A 22,942-nucleotide genomic window follows, 5' to 3' on the forward strand; every position below is an offset into this window, starting at 1 on the left:
CTCTCCGCCGTGGTGTCGGACGCCAGCAGCGCCGTCTACTACTGCGGCTACGCCGACGGCTGAGGGCTGCGGCAGCGCCGGGACGCCTCGCTCCTATTTATGTAATTTATTGGACTGTTCTCGGGACATTTTCGCAAAGCCCGTCGGGGTGGAAGTGCCGTTACCGAACAGATATAAAGCCTTGTTTCCAGCTGGTCTTGCACTAACGTGCCTGTGCGGTAACACTTCAGTTGTCGTCCATGCCCGAAATCAGTGTCTTCCTTGCTGCATCAGTGCTGTTACTGTCCGCACGGTTTTATCCGCTGATTTAAACTGTACTCTATTTATATATAATTTTTTGTACTTCAGGAAAATAAATGGCTGTACAGCTATTTCTGTCATTCTCTTTGGTCCTACGGCCCTGTAGGGAGACGCAGTGGCAATAAAAGCTGTCATGTCTTACGGCGGAGTGAGGAGATTGCAGGTGCCGAGTGACTTCGTTGCCATAACAATCTCGCCGAAGACGTTCGTTTCTCGTGTGGCTGCGTTCCTGCCCCAGCGCTGCGCGGGTGGAGCTGTGCCGATGGCTGTCCTCGACTCTGACATTATGTGAGCGTGCTGAGATGTGGTCCTCTTTCGTGATTTTATGTTTGTTTGATTTCCATTTTGTAATTGCCGGCTAGATTTTGTGATTGTCATTAAATGCATTGGGGAAAACCTGCCCTGAAACTGTCATCTGTGACAGAAGGAACCAGGTAGGTTTGAGGTGCTGCTTTCTGTTTTAAAACCAACTATTTTCAGCAACTCACAATTGACATTTATACTGTATTTACACGAGCTTTCTACCACCTACCTCTGAGTAAGTTAAGGTTCTGTCTGTTGGGGTTCAGTCATCCTCTGGTAGGGTGATAGAATGCCCACATGCTCATCTCAGTTGCTCTCACCCAACTGCTGGTATCCATTACCCATTAAGACAAGTGCTGTTTCACTGTGTTCCTCTGTTCTGCCCTGTGACTTTATTGCCAGTGTAAGAACAGAGCTACACCCCCCTCTGATTGTAACTCTGCTTACACAGAGATGCTTCTGGTGGTCATTCCCATTGGGAGATGCTGACTGGGGCCAACTGGTGTTAATTGATGAGAATGTCAGAGACACTAATTCATAAATGGAGCTTGAAAACTTGGATCGGTGACATCCATAATAAATAATTTTAGATAGAAGTACTTTATTTTGCACTAGATTCTTAGACTGCTGAATTATGATTGAAGAAATCCAGCCAAGACTCCAATTATGTAATCCACGCTCAGTTTTGTGAAAGTTATGGTAACTTCAATTTATGATGATGGCCATTTGCTGAACACCTGCAAAATACACACCACCAGCTGAATTATTTTCTAACAGATAATCCCATAACTGCATACTTGAGCAGAGAGTGTTTTACCTGGGAGAGGCCATTTTATGTAGATCAGAGGAAATCCTGGTTATATCCACTTAAGTGGAACTGTGTTTTCACTGCTGTAAGTGAACTTTTAACTGTGAGTGTGTGTGAAACTGAAAAAGCTTACCTGAAGTTGCTGTAATTATGTAGAACTTCAATTGTAGTGAATACAAAATGCAGTTCTCCAAAGTATCATTAAATTGCCTAAACCTTGAGGTGACCATTTTTCTGCTTCCTTTGACCTCTTCATTTGCTGTCTGCCTTCTAATACCGATTTTTCCTAGAACATTTGTTCACTATCTGCATGCAATGAAGCAGCAGCTGAGGAATGCCTCATCCAATGCAGTACGTATCCCATCCTGTTATATGAGCCTATGTTTGGCCTGAGACAAGGTGAGGATTAAGAAACAAACATTATCAGTGTGTTTTTGAGTTAAACATTGAGGACAACTGGGGCTGTGGAATAATTGGCTTGATTTTCCATTTACATAATGAAGTTTTTACTTCAGCATCTTTGCTTTTGCTGTATTTTCCTTCTACTATGCTCTTTGCCTAGATGATATTCCTTTTGTTACTCACATTTTATTTCTTCCTCTTGTGTGACATCCCAAACATTCCTGCCAGGTTTGTACATTCTCTTCCCATTCTCCAGCATCCAAGCTTTTCCCCTTTGTCTGAATTCTGCTTGTATGCTGTCCCTTTCTGTAATTGCTTTGCAAGCTCTGTTACACATAGTCTGGTGAAGAGCATCCCTTGTACGCCCTGGGTGCTCAGCTGCTCTGTGTGGCTGGGGCTTGCATCTGCAGGACCAACAGTGACGATGCAGGAGGCGCAGAGCAGAGCATGAATCCTTCACCTCACTCCTTGCTGGTTTGCTGGAGCTGCTGCACAATGAGGGCATGCACTTGAATGTGTTGTATGTGCCAGTGGCTGGTGGTTCTGGCTGTCCCAAGGAACTCAGGTCATCAGCACATCTCTGGAATTTTTAAAGGGATTGTATTTTCTTCTGTCAGGACAAAAGAAGGGTCATCCTGTTTTCAAGCCACCATATCTTCAGTCCGGTCCAGTAAATTGGAAATCTGGGTATGGATGCTCTTAAATGCTTTAATCATATATATCAAATCATTTCATTTTTATGACCTATTTAACTTTACTTTTTATAGAGGCCACATTGCTTTGATGTGTTTACATATGAATGTAGCAGAACTGATATTGTTCCCTTTGCAGACATTCTTAAAATTATTGATTTACCTGTTGAAAAGCTTAGCCATTCTTGAATGAATATGGATATGAGGGAAATACATGAAGTGTTTTAGCAACCAAGGTGCTAATGGCTGTATGTTGAGTGATTGCTAATCAGAATCAATATACAGATTTTTAAATTCAGGTACAATATGAAGTAGATACACCTAGGCTAGTAGTGTAATAAAAGCAAGTTAACTATGTCAGCATAGTCATAAATGACAACTATTTTATACTTCTTGTCAGGTAAATTATGCATAAGCACCTTGACTTACTCTAGTGATTTAAAAATATATTTAGTTAAATGAGGGCATGGTTGTATAGAGACAGGGGATTTCTCTGGGTGGTTTTACTGTCCACCGAAGGCTTTCTGTCTGGAAAACAATTAGTACATTGTAACATTGATTTTTTTTGAGGTTAAGTGTAGTTTTAAGGTGTCTGCCTTAGACGTAATTAAAGTATTAATATATCTTACTCTTTCTTATTTCCGTTTGAAAGTGCCACAGTTTTTAGAATATTGGCTAAAGTTGAAAATAAAAAAAGAAATGGAACCACCCCAAGGTTATGCTGTATCACCTGACACAGACAAAACAGATCAATCACAAGCCTTTAGTAAAATCTCAAAATGAAGAGCACCAGGAGAAATGCAGAACGTTTTACTGCATTTGTAAAAATGCAATTTGAAGTATTCATAAATTTAAAACCAATTGTTCCAAAACTTGCTGCCATCTCCAGGAATTTCACAGTGAAATCAGTTTTAATTTTCTGTTTCCAGCTGTTTTCAGAATATTTCAGAACAGTCGTTACAGGAATGTGTTTCAGTGACAGCATCAATAAGAAGCAGCATAAGAATGCTTGAGGTGTTAAGTCTGTATTGTTATGGATATCTCCTTTCATTACTAAATAATACATTTATGTATCATAGCTGCATTGTGATACAAAATAATTTCATATATATTGAAAAATGCTGGAGTAGGTTTTAGAAACAATGTTCATTAAAATCAAATTCCATTATGTAGGTGTTTAAAGTAGGATTTTGGAGTATTCTGCATTTTTAATAAGCAACAATTCAGAGAAAAAAAAATTCCATCTTTCCTTATCAGAGAAAAAAATTGTTTCGTGGGGTATTCTACAGAGTTATCAGGGGAATACAGTTATTGTTCGCAGTGAGGGTGGCAGCTCCATTTACCCACAGAGAATATATTTAGGTACCAGCAATCTTGGGTTCCTTCCAAGGCATTGTGGAGTTACTCTGCAGTGTCTGATTTACTTTAAAGCTTCTTGTTATTACAGTTTAGGAACAGAATTTATCCTGCACACATCCTGTTTAAAACAAAATTTTGTTCCCTGTTCAACTGAGATAAAGCATATTAAAATATGTTTTGGGGGGTAAAAATTGTGTCCAAATTAACTGGAAGGGTAAACCTGTATCTGTGAATTCACAGAATCATAGAATATCCAGAGTTGCAATATCCCCGTAAGGATCCACACAACTACCCAAAATCAAAACCGATGTGTGTGTTGTCCAAATGCCCCTTGAACTTTGGCAGGTCAGTGATGTGCCCGCTGTCCTGGGCAGCCTGTTCCATGCCCACCGCCCTCTGGTGCAGACCCTGTCCCTAACCTCACCTTCCCCTCCCCTGACACAGCTCCATGCCGTTCCCTCGGGCCCTGTCGCTGTAACCGGAGATCACAGCTCAGCGCTGCCCCTCTGCTCCCTGTGAGGAGCTGGAGCCGCCATGAGGCCTCCCCTCAGCTCCTCTGCTCTGGGCTGAGTAAACTAAGGGACCTCATCTGCTCCTCACACATCCTGCCTTCACCATCTCTGTGGCCCTCCTTTAGACATTCTCTAATAGTTTTATGCTCTTCTTATATGGTGGAACCCAAACTGCACCCAGTGCTTGAAGTGAGGCTGTACAGCGCAGAGCAGAGTGGACAATCCCTTCCCTTGCCTGCTGGCATTCCTGGGCCTGGAGCAATATCCAAGGTTGTGACTGGTCTTTTTGGCAGACAGGGCATACTGTTGACTCGTGTTCAAATTGCTCTTAACCATAACCCCCACATCCCTTCTTGTGGGGCTGACCTCCAGCCTCTCACCCTTCAGTCTGTACATACATCTGGGGCTAGCCCATCCCATGCACAGAGTCCAGCACTTGCTCTCATTAAAATTCATGCAATTGGTGACTGCCAAGCTTTCCAATAAGTCAAGCTCTCTCTGCAAGGCCTCTCTATCCTCAGGGGAGTCAAAAGTTCCTCCGAAATTAGAGCTGTCTGCAAACTGACTTAGTAGACCTTCAAGTCCTGTATCCAAGTCATTAATGAAAACACTGAAGAGAACTGGCTCTAAAATGGAGCCCTGTAGAACCCACCAGTGACTGGACGCCAGCCTGATGTAACCCCACCTTCTATAACTCTTTGAGCCCAGCCTGTCAGCGAAGTGTTCACCTGTCCCACTACTTTTTTGTCCAGCTGCATGATGGGCATTTTGTCCAGAAGGATACTGTGAGAAACAGTATCAAAATAGATTGATATAATACAAATTCTGGTTTCAAATACACACAGAGCAGCATTACTTATGAGACAAGAGTGTAAGACATAGTTAGGCTATGTAATCTTAACATTTTTTCTTGCTTTGAAAGTTATCACTTTTGTCAGTTACTATGGGTGAGCCCATGATTTGTGCATATTCTATCAAAATATCAATGTATGGTCACTTTACTTGCATAAAACCAACAGTGAAATCCTTGAGTGTTTCTTGGGAGAAATAGGAAGCAGCTCTGGCATCAGATTAATGCAACGTATCAATGTTTCACACTTTTGAATTGAGTATGATGTCAGAAAGTGTAGCATTACAAAAATACCAATATTGTTGTGTGAATTTTGATTCACCATGTGCTGGGCTTGCCTTAAAAGGAACAGATTTAATTCACCATTGAGTTGGAATACAACAGCTGTTTGTTATCAACACCTTTCTTGATGAATGGACTACTAAATTGGTTAAACCTGTAGAGAGTTATTTAACACATGGAAAAGCTAGCATTTGTTGAGATGAAAGTGCTATCACCTCAAGATTTGACTAGAATTTCCTATGGTATTCTGCTGCAAATATTCTTGGAAAGCAGACTGAGAAACTCGCATGAAAAGGCAAAAATAAGAGTTGTTCTGCCTATTCCTGAATAGGTCAGAGCAGTGTTTTATGGGAAGAAGGTGCAAGGATTCTCTGAGACAGGTATGTTTAATCTACATGAAAATAACTTGATTTCCACTTAGAGTACATAAAACATTCCTTTTCTATCTGTCTCAGTCCAGTTGGGTTAGTTGTACTCAGCAGTTTAGCATATTCATGTAAGGAAGCTTATGTAGTCGTTTGTAGTCTGTCCTGGTAGAAAGGTATAGAGAAATAGGCTGTGTCTTTCAAAACTCATACTTCATCCTTATCAATTTAAATTGATTTCTGGGACAGACACTTTTCCAAGCAACCTGTCACTCATTGAAACACTTCCTTTAGAAATTTGAGAGCCTTGACAAGATGGAAAATAAAGGATCTGAACAAAAATTTGCATCAAGTACATCAAGCTCTGAGTACCACTACTAAATCACAGAAAATATTCAATTAGAAAATCCTGTGTCAGGGCTTTAACTTGAGTGACAAATCTGAGATTGTAGTTCCACAAATGTTTTTCATGGTGTCAAAACCAATAACACTGATCCAAGTTAAAATATATGTGTTTATAGACTTTAATCCAGTTTTGCTTTGAGAATAGCATCAATGGATCTATAGGTGGAGCAACTTGTCTGAGTTTTTGTCAGCACTGAGAGCTTTTTGTGGTAGTTATAGCTGTGAAAGTGCCTGAAACTTCAGGCGGCATCTGGGTGCTTGCCTGCAATGTGTCAATGTTGCCTAAAGAGTCAGAGAAGCAGCTAAGTACCCCTGAAAGCTTGGGTTTTTGCATCTCTATAATTGATGAAATATTGTGCTGTGTGTAGTCTGTGCTTAGAAGCAGAAAGCAGACCACTTTATTGTTAAATAAATCTGCCTTTAGCAGAATGTGAATGATCTGATGTGATACAATGTTATTTATTTTGACAGACACCTATAAATCTTTAGGGATGAACTGGACATGAATATTCTTTCATTCCTAACAACTTCAGTGCTTCTGCCAGTCAGGATGAGCTACTTGGATCTACAGAATCACAGCATGGTGATAGAAGGAAAACTGCTACCAGAACTTCAACCTTGGATTTAGAGGGAGCAGATTTCAGGCTGTTCAGGAAACTAGCTAGTAGGGTTCCCTAGAAAACTGCTTTTGAAGGCATTGGGGTCCGTCAGTTCCAGTCACTTTAAATGCTACCTCCTAAGAGCACAGGAACAGGCAATTCCAAAATGTTGGAAGTTAAGCAGCTAGGGCAGATGGACTGCTTGGCTGAACAGGATTCTTCTAGAGGTTAGGCAGGAAAAGAAAATGTATGACTGTTGGAAGCCAGGAGTTGGACACAGTGATCCTTATGAGTCTCTTCGAACTTGGGATATTCCGTGATTTTTCTGGGCAGCTTGTACCAGTGCTCAGTGACCTGCACAGCACAGAACTGCTGCCTGGTGTTCAGAGGGAACCTCCTGTGTTCCAGCTTGTGCCCGTTGCCTCTTGTCCTAGCACTGGGCACCACTGAACAGAGCCTGGCTCCATCCTATTTGCATCTCCCATTTTATATGAATTAATGGGATCTCCCTGAGCATTCTCTTTTCCAGCTGATCAGTCCCAGCTTCCTCAGCCTCTCCTCACAGAAGTGCTTGATATACCTCGGCTAATTTGGAATGTCTACCTATTGCTATCAAAACAGACGCCCTACAGTTCATTCAATAGGGGCTTTCTGCTGTAGAGAAGCTGCCTGCTGCAGTAACGCTACATGACATGTTCAGACTTGTTCTGTTGCCTGACAGCCTTGACATAATAGTTCTATTTCCTCTACTTGTATAATGGTCTCTGGCTACAACACACATCCTTGGACGTGAATTTTCATTTCACAGTTCCCAAACGGCCTTCATGAAACCTGCTGTGTGCATGTGACCCAAGTATTGCAGAAATAACTACATCAATCCTAAACTTCAGTAGAGGAGCATGTTGTACACCTGAGTGCCCTTCCTAATCCAGAATCAATTTGTTTATTGTGTTTTAGTTTGGATTTACATGCTCACAATATGTCTTTTTTACTTTATACAACACTGAAATATTACAGCTTTACATAGGAAAAAATATTGGCTACATTGAGTCTTTCTAGCAGAAATGCTAAGTCATGGCTTCAACCAGTGATTGAGCACCTGGTGGGAAGGCAGGGCTAACCCAGGGGCGTTCAGGTGCATGCAATGCCCCTGAGTAACCAGAACAGGTGGAGCCAGGATCCACCCCTTCCCAGACCTCATTTAAGGGTTGGCAGTAGAGGTGAGGGTATCTTTTTGGAGACTCCTGTGTACCTGAGGCCTTCTGGAGGTGAGTAGTTTCTTTCCTTTGTTTTTATGTACGTGGCTGTTGTGTTTGAGCAAATCCTCACTTGTGGCAGCCTAGGATCTTGTTGCTCTGCTGTCATTGCTGTGATTTCCTTCGTGTTACAGTCTCTCTTGGTTATGATCTGCTGCTGACAAGCGTGGTTGGCAGTGCATATAAAATGAGAATTTTCCCTTAAATGAAATATAAGAAACTTCCTGGGCTCCTGCTGTGTAACCTATGCTGTTCCCAGCTTCTCCTGACGAGGAGCCTGGCAACTAAGCTGCTTCCTCTTTCTTAGAGAAGAACTGTTGCCTTCACTGTTCAGTTTCCTGCATTGCTCATTCCACTATCCAATGCCTTTGGAAAATGTTGCCAGATGTTGTTGCAAGTAACAAGTGATCTGCCTTTCATGTTAGTTTTCAATGATCATAGCAAGACTATTGCTCGACTCTGTCATAGCAGTGCTGCCATTAGTAGCAATTATCTTTTTGTTAGAATCTGGATGTTGCTGATGATCTGCAATTACTATAAATGCATTTTCAGAAAGTTATTAGGGAAACTTTTAAGCTAATTGTACTTATGTCAATTTGAACATCTTTATGCTTTATTGAGGTTAGAGACTCAAAAGGAATCTATCTTTGTGCAAAACTGTGTTCCTTTTTCATGGAGAGAAGCTTAACTGACTTTATAGACAAGCATGTACTAATCTTTTCAGATGCTTTTTCTGACTTCAGAATCCTGCAATATTAACTTTTATTCATGTTTTAGAGAATCTTTACCTCCACCAAGGGATAATATGTGCAATATGTGCTAATAACTGAACAATCTTTGTCTTTGAATTTACATCAGCAATAAGGCCATAGTGTATCTCTGAGTTTTGGAGAAGCTTGTAATCTTTCTTGTGTACTGTGTTCTCATCTGCTGCCTCTGAGAAATTCTCTTAAGGTTTTCAATGTATTCTTCATCAAATGATTTCATTACTCAAACAATTCTATGATTGCCTAAACTTAAGTCTAATGTCATTTGAGATGTGCCAGCCACAAGACTGGCAGATGTGACACAGGATGTATTGAAGACCTGTAGCCTTATGGAACAGCAATGGGATCTTTGCAGTAATATGCGCTTGCTCGTACAGTATGGGTAGTTCCTTTTGGAGTTGAATTTATCATGGATCTGAAGTGTTCTTGAGGTAACACCTGGGAGTGAATGTCTGTGTCTGAACTAGATAAAACCCTTCTGCTACTGCTACCTCTTCAGCTGTCTCAAGTGTTATGTGAAATTACTCTAGTCTGCGGATTGTTTGGAAACACTCCAAGCTTTCCTTTGTGCCAAGTGATGAATAACAAGAGCGTTGTGATGTCTCATATAAACAAACCACATTAACTTGACTTTTCATACTACCTAAAATAGAACTACAGTAGCGTACAGGAATTACAGATATTTTCCAATATCTGTAACCTCCAGGAGTTCTCATGATTCCCTCTAATGCAAGGGAAGCAAACTGATTTCCAAAGTTTATCTCTGCTATCCTTGATAGCAGGAAGGCAGTGTCAGTTTTAACTTTGTCCAAACTTGGAAAGCACATTTGCCAAACAAGTTTTCCCTTTTCTTCTAGCGAGAGCAAGAAGACTGTCTTCTGAGTCTCTGTGCTGTATTCATAGGTTCTCAAATAAAAAACAGTGAGAAAAGATTGCTAATACAAAAAAATAACAGCATGGGAATACAAAAAGTAGTTGGGGGGGGAAAGGTGAGGTAGAAGGGAATGTAATGGGCTGTTGTCTGTATTAGGTGTTTCAATCAATAGCTTTATAATAATGGGTATAGTGACATTCTTAAAAGGATTAGTTTTATCAAATTTTCTAAATATCATGATGTTAGAGTTTTTCGACCAGTTCTGACTTGCTGAAAGTAATCATGACATTTTACAATTTGATATGTTTTGCATATTCCCAGTCTTAGAGCAGATTACTTGGAATGGGAAAGGACAAACAGTATTTTTTTCTTTAGGAAAAGGCTAACCTGGTGAGTTTCAAACCATTTGGCCTAACTTTAACAACAAGGAAGGTATTAAAACAAACACTACATTACTAGCAGTTAGAGGATAACAAAGTTAAAAGAAAGCGAAAACATTTTCCAGGAATGAATTTTGTTAAATTGATCTGATTTCCTTTGTTAGTAGAGTAAGTAGTCAGTTCTTGTATAGAGAAACGATAGAGCTTGATGATAGTGGAACTTCTGATGTTGTATGTTACGTTCTCTTAAATTAAATAGATATGGTCTCAATTTTAAATTTCAGTTAATATCTATGAATGTCTTCATATGTATTGCTTTAGACAGAGTCCTTATGTGGCCCTGTGTCTTCATCTTGCATTTCGAGCAATGAGTTGCATGAGTATAGACTTCTCTTAATTACTGAGCTATCAAATCTATGATCTATTACTATTTAATGATCACTACTTGATAGTCTAGAGGGAGGTGTCCCTGCCTATAGCAGGAGGGTTGGAACTAGATGATCTTAAAGGTCCCTTCCAACCCAAACCATTCTATGATTCTGTGAATGATTGGATGATTGTTTTCCATTATTTAACTCCTATTAAAGGAATTGCTGCTTACATCTGTTTGTTTTCAGTCATTTGTAGGGTTGCATTATTAGTAAAGTGCAAGATGTTGAATGGAAGAGGGTATGTCCTTGTGGTTATAAGATCACTGCAGTAACAGTTCTTTATATATTTAAAAATAATTTGTGAATGACAGGAAAATGATGGTTCTAGTCCTCTGCTGTTAACAGCCCACTGTGGATGTTTTTCTTTACTCTCCAGCCCCATGTATCTGTGAATTTTTTTGACAGTCATGCCTAGTGAATAGATTGAGAAACTGAGGTCATTTACTATGTTTCATTTGGCTTATTATCTGTCAGAGCAGGAGATGCTCACCTTATCTGGTAAACTCTACTGTGAACTGTAATTATAGCTGTAGGTGAATGTGCAGGCAGCAATCACTGGAAAACAAGTGGTTGTGTGCTATTTTGTGACATGAGAAAAGGAACGTGGAAAATCTGTACTTGGGCAGTGCAAACTTTCTGTCTCCTGAAGGTGATGGTATTGCTATGAGCACAGCTAATCCTAAAAGCACACACAGACCTGATAATCTGTATGCACCTCAGACGAGGAAGGAAGGTCTTAACTAGTGAGAAAATAGAAGAAAATGTAATTAACTTGCCTCAAGATTTACTTGTTGCTTTCACAACTAAAAGCTCTGTAATTATTGATTTTAACTTTTTATGACATCAGGTTACCATGTTATATTCCTAGTTGCCAACTTCACTTAAATACATTGCAATAGGGAGCGAATCTCTGAATCAAACAGGGCAGTTGATTAATTCTAGAAAACTAATGATATAATCAAGTATCTGACATGGCCAGTTGGAACTGAATACTTAAGTTGGAGACAGTGCAAATCAAGAGTATGCTTCCTTAAGTGTAACTCAGATATTTCAGATTGAATTAGTTTAGTTCTTTTCATCACAGATACCTTGGTAGAAATATGCAAAGACTTATGTAATGTGAATTTCTTTAGTTAGAAACATGACTTTGCAATATCTGATTCCATTTAAAAACAAAACTTTTTTTTTGCCTTATTTCTTGTGTTTTTTTTAATCTCAGTAAACTATTTTCTGGAACTTATTATTATCATTTAAGGAGATATAATCTGCAAATAGCAGACTTTCCAGTAGAAAGCTTCACTGAATACTAACCTGCAAGTTAAAGCTTATTAATAAGAAATTAGGAGGTGAAGTTTCTATTAAAATTAAAGTAGTCTCAGCTGCATTTGATTAGTTCTTCTCAAAAATAATGCCTTACTTTCAAGAGACCAAGCATTTAAATTGATACAACTAACCTATAAATTACCAGTCAGTTTTGAAAGCTTTGGTCTATGTGTAACTATTCTCACATGGACATACACACATCATTATAATACCTTATCTTTAAGAGCTTTATAATGCTCATGCTAACTCTGAATCTGGCAAAACTCATTTTGTATTATTTGAAATACAATAAGTGTAAATGCTTGTCTTGTATACCTTCATTTATTTTCTGTTATTTTCTGTTATCCAGCCAACTTTCTGTAATGTTTTCAATTTGCGTAGTGGCCACCTGTGGTGTCTATTTGTCCTGATGTGTACACCCATGTGTAGGCAATGTCAGTCTGTAATCCAAACAAATTTCATTTAACCAAACCCAAGTCTGCTGATCCTATCTCAGCAGGTGTAAATTAAGAAACTGGTGGAGCTGGTGATAGCTTGGGGGCTCACAGGCTCCAGAGCTAAAATACTTGGCAAGGTTGTATTAGGAGACTATTCTAATTAACAAGGGATATGCTAACCCAATATAAGGGTATAATTGCTGGCAAATTATGTTTAACTGGTTTGAAAACATATTTCAAGGTAATGTATATAGCGTAAAATAGGACAACGCCAATACATAGTACAGCAAATCTAGAATCACTGCACAACCTGTTGATTATTAGAACTGTTACCTCTACTTTAAAGAGTAGATAAGGATGTTTGTGCAGAATGTGAGTGTAGAGCCACTGGGAGGGGAGACAGTAAAAACTGTTCAGCATTTATGGATCAAGTTATGGTTCTCAAGTTGATAAAGTTTGTCTTCCATCTCTGCCAGACATCTTATTTTTGTATCCAAACCTCCCAAGCTAAAAGTGAAAGTCACTTAATGTTGAAAAACTATTGACTAAGAAGATGCATTTTTACAGTTCTGCAGCACTTTTCAGATGTACAAAATATTTAATTTAGCACTAACAGAAATCCAAAATAAAAAGTTAAAGGTGGCTTTTTTAAGAATGAATGATACTTCTGTGAGAAACTGCTTGCAAGTTGGATAGTGTAGAAAAATACAGTAGCAAAACCATGTATTTTTCACTTCATCACATCTCTTTTTACATGCAGATTTTGACAGACTTGGGACTGTGGACTATGAACCATGAGAGAACTGAAGCCAGTCTAGCTACATATCCTAATGTCAGAGAAGATAGCGATATTGTCAGGAGCAGAAAGCCAGAAACTTTCTCAAAATATGCATACTATCTAATTCTTTTGTGCTAATTCTGTGTATTATTTTTAGTACAAATAATTCATGTATTATAGGTGTAAAGGGGGAAATAGTAATGAAAAAGTGCAGTTATTTTGTGTAGCAGCAATTATTTTATTGACTCAGGTATTTCCATCCCATTTGCAGATACAGACGTGGACAGTTTCTTTCTATGCTTTGCAAGCCCCTTCCCCAGTTACCACACTATTGTCTGTCTTTAATAAGGTAACACTAGAAAAGAGTATTACTGTGTTCAAAATGGGAAAGGTTTTCAATAAGTTAATTCCTCTGGGTTGTATCTTTAGCAGTATTTCTTCCTTTTGGTTTGAGCTTGGCACAGTTAAGCAAGATAAGGCCTGCTTCTTAAGTCTGTAAAGCACTGCCTTCAGGAGAGATTTTTCTGATGCCTTCAGCCAAATGTGGCAACTAAATCAAGACCTTCAGTACGATGGAAGGCTGGCTTGGAAAAGAAGGAGCACGTGTGGTGTTGATCCATATTTGGGAGCTCCTTAGTATTCTGTTGTGCTTTGGGGAAACTGCGTGCATGCTGTGAGCTGATGCTAGGCTGGCACAGTTGGCCATGGATGTGGCTGGCTTTCAAGTGTTGAAGTTGACTCATCATTATGACTTCAGAGCAGCACTTGCTGCTGCTCCACATCCTTTCATTAAAGTTAGGAGGAAGAGAACATTTCTGCTACTTAATTTAGGTCACACTGACAGCAAACATTGCATTGCATATTAGAAATACCATTCCTAGTTCATGCCTGAATGAACCAGCTGAGAGAATGAGACACAATCTAGGCACAGTAGCTGCACGTGGATTGATGTTACTTGTTTCTGCTGCTGTCCCAGGTTCCAGATAACTCCCACAGGCTTAGGTTCCCCTATCTCTGTGCTATCTTGCCTGCAGAAGGACAAACTACACTTTGTTTGCCAAATCACTCTACCTTATCAGGATACAAGGAGCTTGGCACTAAGTACTGGCTACCTCCTGGAGGTGGCTGACATGCTGGGGAGTCCCAGACCTTGTGCTTATGGCTTCCTGGTGACAGTATTGCCGTGCACAGCACATGTGTTGAGGCAGATGGTGACGTACAGAACTCATAGTTAGCAGGTTGCTAGTGATTGAAAAGAGTGATGCTTAATGGAAGATTAATTGAATCCGTTACATTCCTATTGATAGCTTAATAGGATGAGAGGAGGACTGGTATCTCTTAAGTGCGTTTAAAAACATGTAAGCACAGTTGGTGTTTGCATGGTCACTAGGGATGCCTGAATAAACCTGCATCCTTCATTTCCGTGTGTAACTTCCTGGGAGAAGAGCTTTGGGAAACAGGGTGAATGTGCTGCCTGTCTCTGTCAGGAAGAAGAGCTGTTCTGCAAGAAAGTTCTTCTGATCAGTATTTCCCTATCCTGTTGCACAGCTGTTTCTGTAGCTTTAATGAAACAAGGTACAGTGAGAAAACACTCTGATTCCTCACAATCTACTACAAAATACCAAAAAAAAAAGTTTAGGTTTCAGGCTTCTGCTAGGCCACCTGTCTTGGTTTCCTAGCCTTCTGGCCTCTGTCTGCCCTTTAGATGACAGATTAGCTGTGAACATCCTCTATAAAAGGAAATAGTGTTCTATAAAATTCACACCAGGGTTTCCAATTTAGTATCAGAGTCAGGACATCCTAAAATAAGATTCGTTTCAAAAATAGGTCAGGGGGATGTCAGGGTTAAAAGCAAACAATCTACTGATGTCAGATTATTCTGTGAGAAAACATGCATGGAAAAGGGGTTTAGAGTCTTGTTCAGGTGCAGTAGTTTTTTTGCTGATGGGGAGTAAAGCAAAGCAAAACAATAATAGCATGTTCCTTGAATCAAGTGTGATAAAGAAGAGTTCCTATATAGCAAAACAGGAAGTTTAAAAAAGGCCAAACAATTGATCTTTGAGGACAGGAATGATATTTTAATTTTAACCTTTTTGTTTTGGCTTTAATTTAGAATTTACTAAGTGACGCAGATCAATGTCAGTAAACAACATTTTAGTTAAAAGTCTATATACTCAAATACAAGGAGATATTTTAATATCTTCCTGCAGAAGAAATACCGAGGACTTGAACTACCTGAGGTGTGTAAATCAGGTTGTTTATCTACTTACACTACTTGTTATCTTCCCAACATGTTTCTTGTATGAGTAGTACAGCAAAGCCTTTAACTGAGCTTTCCCAAGAATTTAATTCTAAGGCCCTTTTCTCCCTTCCTTTGTTTAAATGTATCTTTTGGAAGTATTATTTTCCAGATCCTGTCTATGATTGAGAATGGTTTGTTTTGAAAGTCTAAGCAAAAATGATCAACTATCTAACTGCATAATTTTTGGTTCAAAATTGCACTCTGTCTCGACAGAGAGCTGACTTAGGCATTTGCATCTTTAAACCATTTTTTAAAAAACAAATATATTACTTAGTTTGCATTTTAATAAAATAGGCCAGATTTATGTACTTGATAATTACGTATAATAAGATCTGATGCAGTTAATCTAATCTGAGGGGACTTAAACTGTCCTGTTGTGAATTCTTTTTACTAACATAATTGAATAACACATGATACAAGGACGAGCGTAATGTTTTTTTGAGTGCATTGATTTTGTGTTCATATTTGATATTCAGAGTAAGCTGACAGTCTTAGGTGCTAACTATGAAATATGGAGGAAAAAAATTGGTAAGCATGGTTATTAACTTTTTTGTCCTCTCTCTTCTGACTTTCTGGCTTCAACTTCCAGCCATTGGGTTTTGCTATATCTTGCTGCTGGAATGAAAAACATTGTAGTGCCAGTGCTCTGTGTCTGGGTACTTAAAGAATGAGATCAGGTCATTGCTTCAGTTTTTCTTTGTTAAGCTAAAAAGATTGAGTTTCTGGAGTCCTGCCCCATCAAATGTCTGAATCATTCTTGCACTCATCTTCAATGTTGCTGTTGTTTGTCAGTGTTCTTCTTAAAGTATTAACTTGAGATCTGACTATGCCTTTTTAAAAGAAAATGCAGCATTGCCAAAAACAGAGATAACACAGACTCTGTTCTCTTACTATCTCTTCCTGCTTCGTATTGCTCCTTTTAAACACCCCAGATTCACATAAGCCCCTCTGGGCACAGAATTCTCCCAAATCCATGTTCAGTTCATCATCCTTTCCAGTGTTTCCTAGTTACCAGAACAGAAGTCATTGTCTTTGTTCCTGTGGATGACTTTATGTTTTCTTATCTTCACATAGATTGGGATTGCTTGCATCCACATCACCATGTGATCTAAACTGCTCTGCATCAGTGAACTCTACCCTTTCTGTTATTTGTATTTTCCCTAATCTTCTGTGATGACTTTATTTTCTTCCAGAACTGATCCTATAGACTCCCATTAAAAATACACAATTTCTTGTCAGCTTATGTCCAATACTACATGGCTATGTTAGTCCCATGCTGAGCAGCACGCTGCCTGTAAGCTCGTGCCATGGCTTTTTGGAGTGGAATTGCACAGCCAACTTAACCTGTGGCTGGCCAGCACAGAGTATGGGTGGCACGGGCCTTGAAGTGTCTTCATCTGTTGTGAATGTGCTCAGTATTTATTGCATTGACACTTATCAGCCAGACATGTAATACCATCAAAAACCTTACCAAGTTATTTACATTAGGTAATGGCAACTGCACACATTAATGTATCTTTACTATTTTCAAATTTTTATTGACTGAATCCTGCTGTAGGCTATTCTGTTTTACCTAGCACTTTGATGTGGTTGGCAGGCCCTATAAGATTGAAGTTATCCCATTTATACTTTCTAGTACTGATGCAGACTGACTTTCTTCCATTGTCCTGACTCTTCCAGAGTACTCTCCGATCTTCTGAAAATTCTTCAGAGCTCCTCTGCCACTTTTTTCAAGTTTGTGTAAAATCTGTTGATTTAAAAAAAAAAGAAAAAAACTAACTTGAGTAAGCTCCTTATAGAATTCTCCTTACCACTGAAATAAAGTAGAATTTCATCAACCTTATGGTCTGTCTGCATCTGATTATCTGTGCAGAAAACAGTTAAGTGAACTGCTCACTGAACATTTCTACTGTGCCCTCATTATTTCTGAGGATTTAATAGCAATACAGTTACATTGTTTTTATTACATTACTTAAACTCAGAACACTGATTAGAAAAGACTACAATTCTCATATTCCTGGTTCTTCTAGCTGTTGTGTTTTTCTGTGTAATTTTGTTTACTTTTTAAACTGTTTTTCTCTCAGATTGCAGCTTCTTGAGCAACTGGCTCATTTCCTAAGTATTGCATGTTTTATTTAAATATTTCCTTCCCTTAGTCAGCTTTCTGTTCCTCTAAAATAGCTGATACATACATACAGCTCTATGCTCATATATATTGATATGTGTACACAAGTATGTATATATTTACAGATAACTGTTTTGCGTTGCCTCTGACAGCATCAAGTATGAAGTTTCCAACCAGTTTCATCTGTACTTGATGGTTGGTCTTTAATTTCTGAATATAAATTTCATAGCATTATTTACCTTATTTTCACAAAAGGTAATGTGATGAGTATAATATTTCTAAGCTGAAAGCTTTTTTTCAGGGTCTAGAAAAAACAAAGCCTATATTGTTAATACTTGCTATTAAGATTAAAGATTTTTGAACACACTTGCAAGAATGTGTAACCCATTGTTTCCGAACTCTAGGAGCAATTTCAGAATCTTCCTGCCTCTTGATGATGTATAGTATTTGGAGGAGAATGGATAACATGGAAGGAGACCTGTAGCTTCTTCATTTGCATCCCTGACCTGCTCAAGGCTTTTTGAAGACTGCTGTTGGTGGTCTCAAAGGAAGCAATCAATTAAGAAACATACTTGAGTTTTGAAAGAACTAAATGAACTGCAGTGAAGATCATGTTCCTGTTTCATTGAATCAAAAGATAGCATCCTCTAGCTTGATATAGAGCTATACACTGCCAAAAGGCTTTTTCACATCTCTTTGAGAGGTAGATGCAGCCACATGCAGTACCTCCCCTCATTCACAGTGGAACTATTCACTGCATGTTCAGGCAGAGGAGCTCTCCCTCTGGGCAGATCTGGATGGGGAATGCCCATGGTACTTGGCCTGGTGCCCTGTCTGAGGCTTCTGGGGGGCATGGGGATTTGGTACTGTTCAGCTGGTTTAGGATCACAGAATAGATGATATTCTCATTTAGCCCTCCACCTGAGCTGAACTAGAAAGACAAAGAAGGAAATATCTCTACTTGCTTTACTAGGGCAGTTACAAATCCACAACAGCAAAAAAGGCAGAAGGCTCCTGGGTTCAAGTAATGCAAGTCCTCTGTGAAAAGCAGAAAAGAAGAGATCTTGTAGAAAGTTTATGAAAAGAAAAATAGTGGGAAAGTAGAACAGATCCTCCTCTGCAAGAAATACTTGATCTCTTTGTATCCTTTTAATCACGTCTGCTTTTTCACATGTATTTACTTAATGCACTTAGACAAGAACAAGGGAACCTTGATGTGTTTTTTTCTTGTCATTGTGTAAATCGCAGATATTTGTTCTATCTGTTTCCTCTTAAGGAAGCTTAGTGCTGTTTCTTGTCCAGCAGGTGGAAGACTTGCTTCAGTGTGTATAGCTCAACAGCCTATATAGAAACGTTTTTAAAAGAAATCAGGTTTTTTAGGCGTCATGGCAAGCAGATGTTGTTAAACACAGTTCTTAATTGATGTGTTGTTTGCAATGACTCTATTAGTCAAGGAAATAAAATGGTAAGTAAAAGAGAAGGTTATCTCTGTGCTAGAAAATTTAAAACCATAGCAACTGAATCTGGGAGATGCCACTAGGGTAAATCCCAGCACTATAAATAGCTGCACTAGGCCTGCTTGGTTTTGTTCTATATTCACATTATCATCATATCTGTAAAAAGTATTTCCCCTAGAGTTCAAGGCACGCACTTCCCCAGAGCTCTGCATCTGGGAGGTTTAGACAGACTTAAAGTTCAGTGGGACAGCAGTATTAATGTTTGCCTTTTCCATCAGGGAAATTTGTTTGAAGGAGCCATGAGTTAGAGTAAATCATGTATAATATACATTGTACACATTAAAATAAATGACTGTTTGGAGAGGTGAAGTAGAGTCTGAAATGATTATTTGATTGTGTACATATTAAGCATTTTATGTGATTGGTATGAGTTACAGGAAGAGATTGCAAAGGGATTTTTGGATATAAGTGATGCTAAAACTGTGTGATAACTAGGCAGTTATTTTACTAAAACAAGCCTCAGCATTTACACAAACAGGCTAGTCTTTGCCAAGCATAACCAAGGAAAAAAGAAATTCAGTAAATTTCTGTACCGAAGAAAAGAAATATGCTTCAGAATTCCTGTATTGTGTTTTTGAAGAGCACAAATAGGTTGATGGATATAATCCTAGTGCAAGCACACAGTCTTCTTTTAAGCTTTACAGTGGCAGTGTGAGAGCTTAAGTGTTTGTTCTCCTGCCCGTGTAAGTCTGCTATTGCCAAACACAGCTGATTTTTTTTTTTAAATGCCTAAACCCTAAGTACCTGCTCAGCTCATGTCTCTGTTTGCTGAAGAGCAAATCTTTCTTGCTGTCTTTCACTTGTCATTGAGGTGGTCAAATGTTGGTCTTAGGCACCCCAGGGAAGCCCTTGGAGTTATGTGGAGTACGGTAATGAGAATGAAGAAATAATTAGTTAATGGACTCACTAATGTAGGTAAATTTTGGAGAACCAAAACAGAGGAGTATGCTGAAAGCTGTAATATTCGTGTGACTTTAGAGCTCAGTGCCTTTCTGTATTCTATTTAATTGCTGATTTGGCCTAGAAATAATAATGACAGACAGAGATACTTATGATAGTTAGGATATGGTTGTTTAGAAGATGAGAATGGTAGGGGTTGATTTCAGGTGTACTATAACAATTACTACATAGGAACAGGTTTGTGGGTAACAGTGACATGATGTTTGAAAGGCCATTTCCAAGAAAGCAGAAAACAACAATATATTTCCATTAAACTGAAGAGCTTGGCTCAAATCATAGGACTAAATCTATCAAAAGGTAGATTGTGAAATTCTATCAGAACTCAAAAAAAAACAAACAAACATTTGTTTGCCAAGCCTGGATCTATTATAGAATGTCTGCAGACATTACTCCTGAGGAAATGCAGAAGTAGGATTAATAAGTTTCCCTACTGAATGTCTTGGCTGCAAGCTAGATGGTTTTTCAGCCTATGCTGGTTATACAGAAGTGCTATCTAAATTTTCAGTGGTTATGTGCCTAAAACTATAATGTCAATTCTGTGGTGCCAATGCTACTATTTGCTCCCCACCTCCAAAAGAGAAAAACCCACAAATTTTTGCCCTTTAGATTTTGCTGTCCTGAGGTAGCAAAAATGATGGAATTATATGTAATAGAAAAAGAAACATGTTATGAGGTGAATACTTAAGAGATGCTGCTAGCATTTATTGCAATTCATTATGCAAATGTCGAGTCTGTTGTTGAATACTTAATGTTATTAATTCAGATGAATTACTGTTAGTTTTTAAACATAGTTGCTGTTGGACTTCAAAATTTTGCTCTTTTTTGCTGTTTTTGATGTGATGATAACATCCTGCAGCTGACCAAGCTATTGTGCTTGGGCAGGTGCACTGCTTGCAAGGTCATAAAATCTTATCATAGAATATCTTAGGTTGGAGGGTACCTTTAAAGATCTTCCAGTTCCAACCCCCTGCCATGGGCAGAGTTGTCACCACCAGCTCAAGCTGCCCAGGGCCTCATCCAACCTGGCCTTGAGCTCCTCCAGGGATGGGGCACCACAGCTTCTCTGGGCAGCCTGTGCCAGGGTCTCACTCCCCTCTAGAGAATTTCCTCATAACATTTATAATAAATCTCCACCCTTAGTTTAAAACCAATCCCCCTTATCCTGTCACTGTAAGACAGTGTAAAAAGTGTCTCTTCAGTCTCTAAGTTCCTTTTAAGTACTAAAAGGCTGCAATGAGCTCCTCCTGAAGCCTTCTCTTCTCCAGGGTCACAACAGTGAGGCTGTGTATACACAAAGGCTCAGCAGTTCTCAGAGCATTGAGTACTTCTGCTGTTAGTTTTGTTGAGAAGGGGGAAGTCTTAAGTGTCTGCCCTGCCATGATCAACATTAGTAGAAGAAACTTTCACTTTTTGCTTGCTGTATCTGATGGCAGCTGTTCAGCTGTGATTCAGATGACTTGTAGCATGTTTATATACAGAGAGATGTGAACAGTCATTGCAAAGAACTGTCCTGAAGTGGTATGTATACCTTTAATAACAACAAAGTGCAGCAGCTGTTAGTGACTTCATCTAACTGCATCACAGCTGAACTCCATGAGGCAGAAGATGCTGTAAGGCAAAGAACAAAGTTGGGTGGTAGTTGCCTGTGGAAGCTTTGGGAGCTAATCTACAGCTGTGGAAGACAATTGTTTCTCAGAAAAAGCTTCTGTTCGCTGGCAGTTCTGCCTTTTCTGAGATGAATAAGCTGAGTCTGATACCAGACTTACGAGAATCACACAGTGGGATTTTAGAGTTGAAACATACTTTTTCCTTTGCTTGTCTTGGTGTTAAGCTCTAAGGATGCGTGATTGATATCTGTGATATAGATTTCTGCTAAGGAGAAAAAAAGAGGCATTCAGATTGGCATTTTAATCCAACTCCATATTTTCTCTGAAACAAAGAGATTTATGAAGGGGAAGTGCTTATGTTGATAAAAAGGTAGCCCCACACCCCCACCTTAAAAAAAAAAAAAAAGTGCTAATATAGCCATGTATTGTTCCTCCGACAGTTAAGAGAGATGTTTTCTCTCTGCCTGCTCTCTGCTCCAGAGATCAGTGTGATGGAGGAGAGGCTTTGGCAGAGCTGTAAGGAATTCTGTGTGGTCCCACTGTGGGGCTGAGTTAAGCATCCTTACCGAGCTTAGCGTTCCCTAGACTGTTAAACCTGTTTTAAAAATTGAGGTGGGAGGATGGAACATCTCTAGAAATAGGTAGAGAGATAACAGTGTGTTTGGAAGCAGGTTTTTCTGAATGCTATGCCCTCCCTTCTCTCTTACTTATTCTTCAGTTACTCTGGTATACTCTGCTGCTTCTATTTTATTCATCATCAAAAAGAGAGAAAAGGACCAATTTTCTTTTGTGGAACAGGAAATCGGGGTTAATTGTTGCAGAATTTGCAGTTTGTTTCTTTTGTCACTAGACACATCCTTGCTACTGCAGGTTTCAAAGGGCATGTTACTGATCTCACTACTGAAAAGAGGGAAATAACATTAACACTCAAGGCTTACTACAGGGGTGATGCTAATATTAATTCTGAAATCTTTGTAAATCTGCACTTTGTAATGACAAAGAAGAGATGTTCTAAAGCCATATAAAACATGTCTGGTTTGATGGGACTTGAAACTGAATTTAAATATTTTGGTTTAGGTGTAATCTTCTTTTAGAAGCAGATTTTTTCCTACAGCTCTGGAAGTCTGTGCTGTATGGGACCATGTTAGTTTTTTTTATATTTTCATTGTGATGTAGGAGAACCTTCAGAGCATAATTAACACGTTTATTTTTGGTCGTGTACTTGCACAGGATTGTAGAAACAGGCTGTCTTACAGAGCTGCCTACGCTGCAGAGTGAGCCAGAAAACTTTTTCAAAACTATAGAGTT

The sequence above is a fragment of the Numida meleagris genome, chromosome 2 (genome assembly GCF_002078875.1).
Source record: "Numida meleagris isolate 19003 breed g44 Domestic line chromosome 2, NumMel1.0, whole genome shotgun sequence".
NCBI lineage: Eukaryota > Metazoa > Chordata > Aves > Galliformes > Numididae > Numida > Numida meleagris.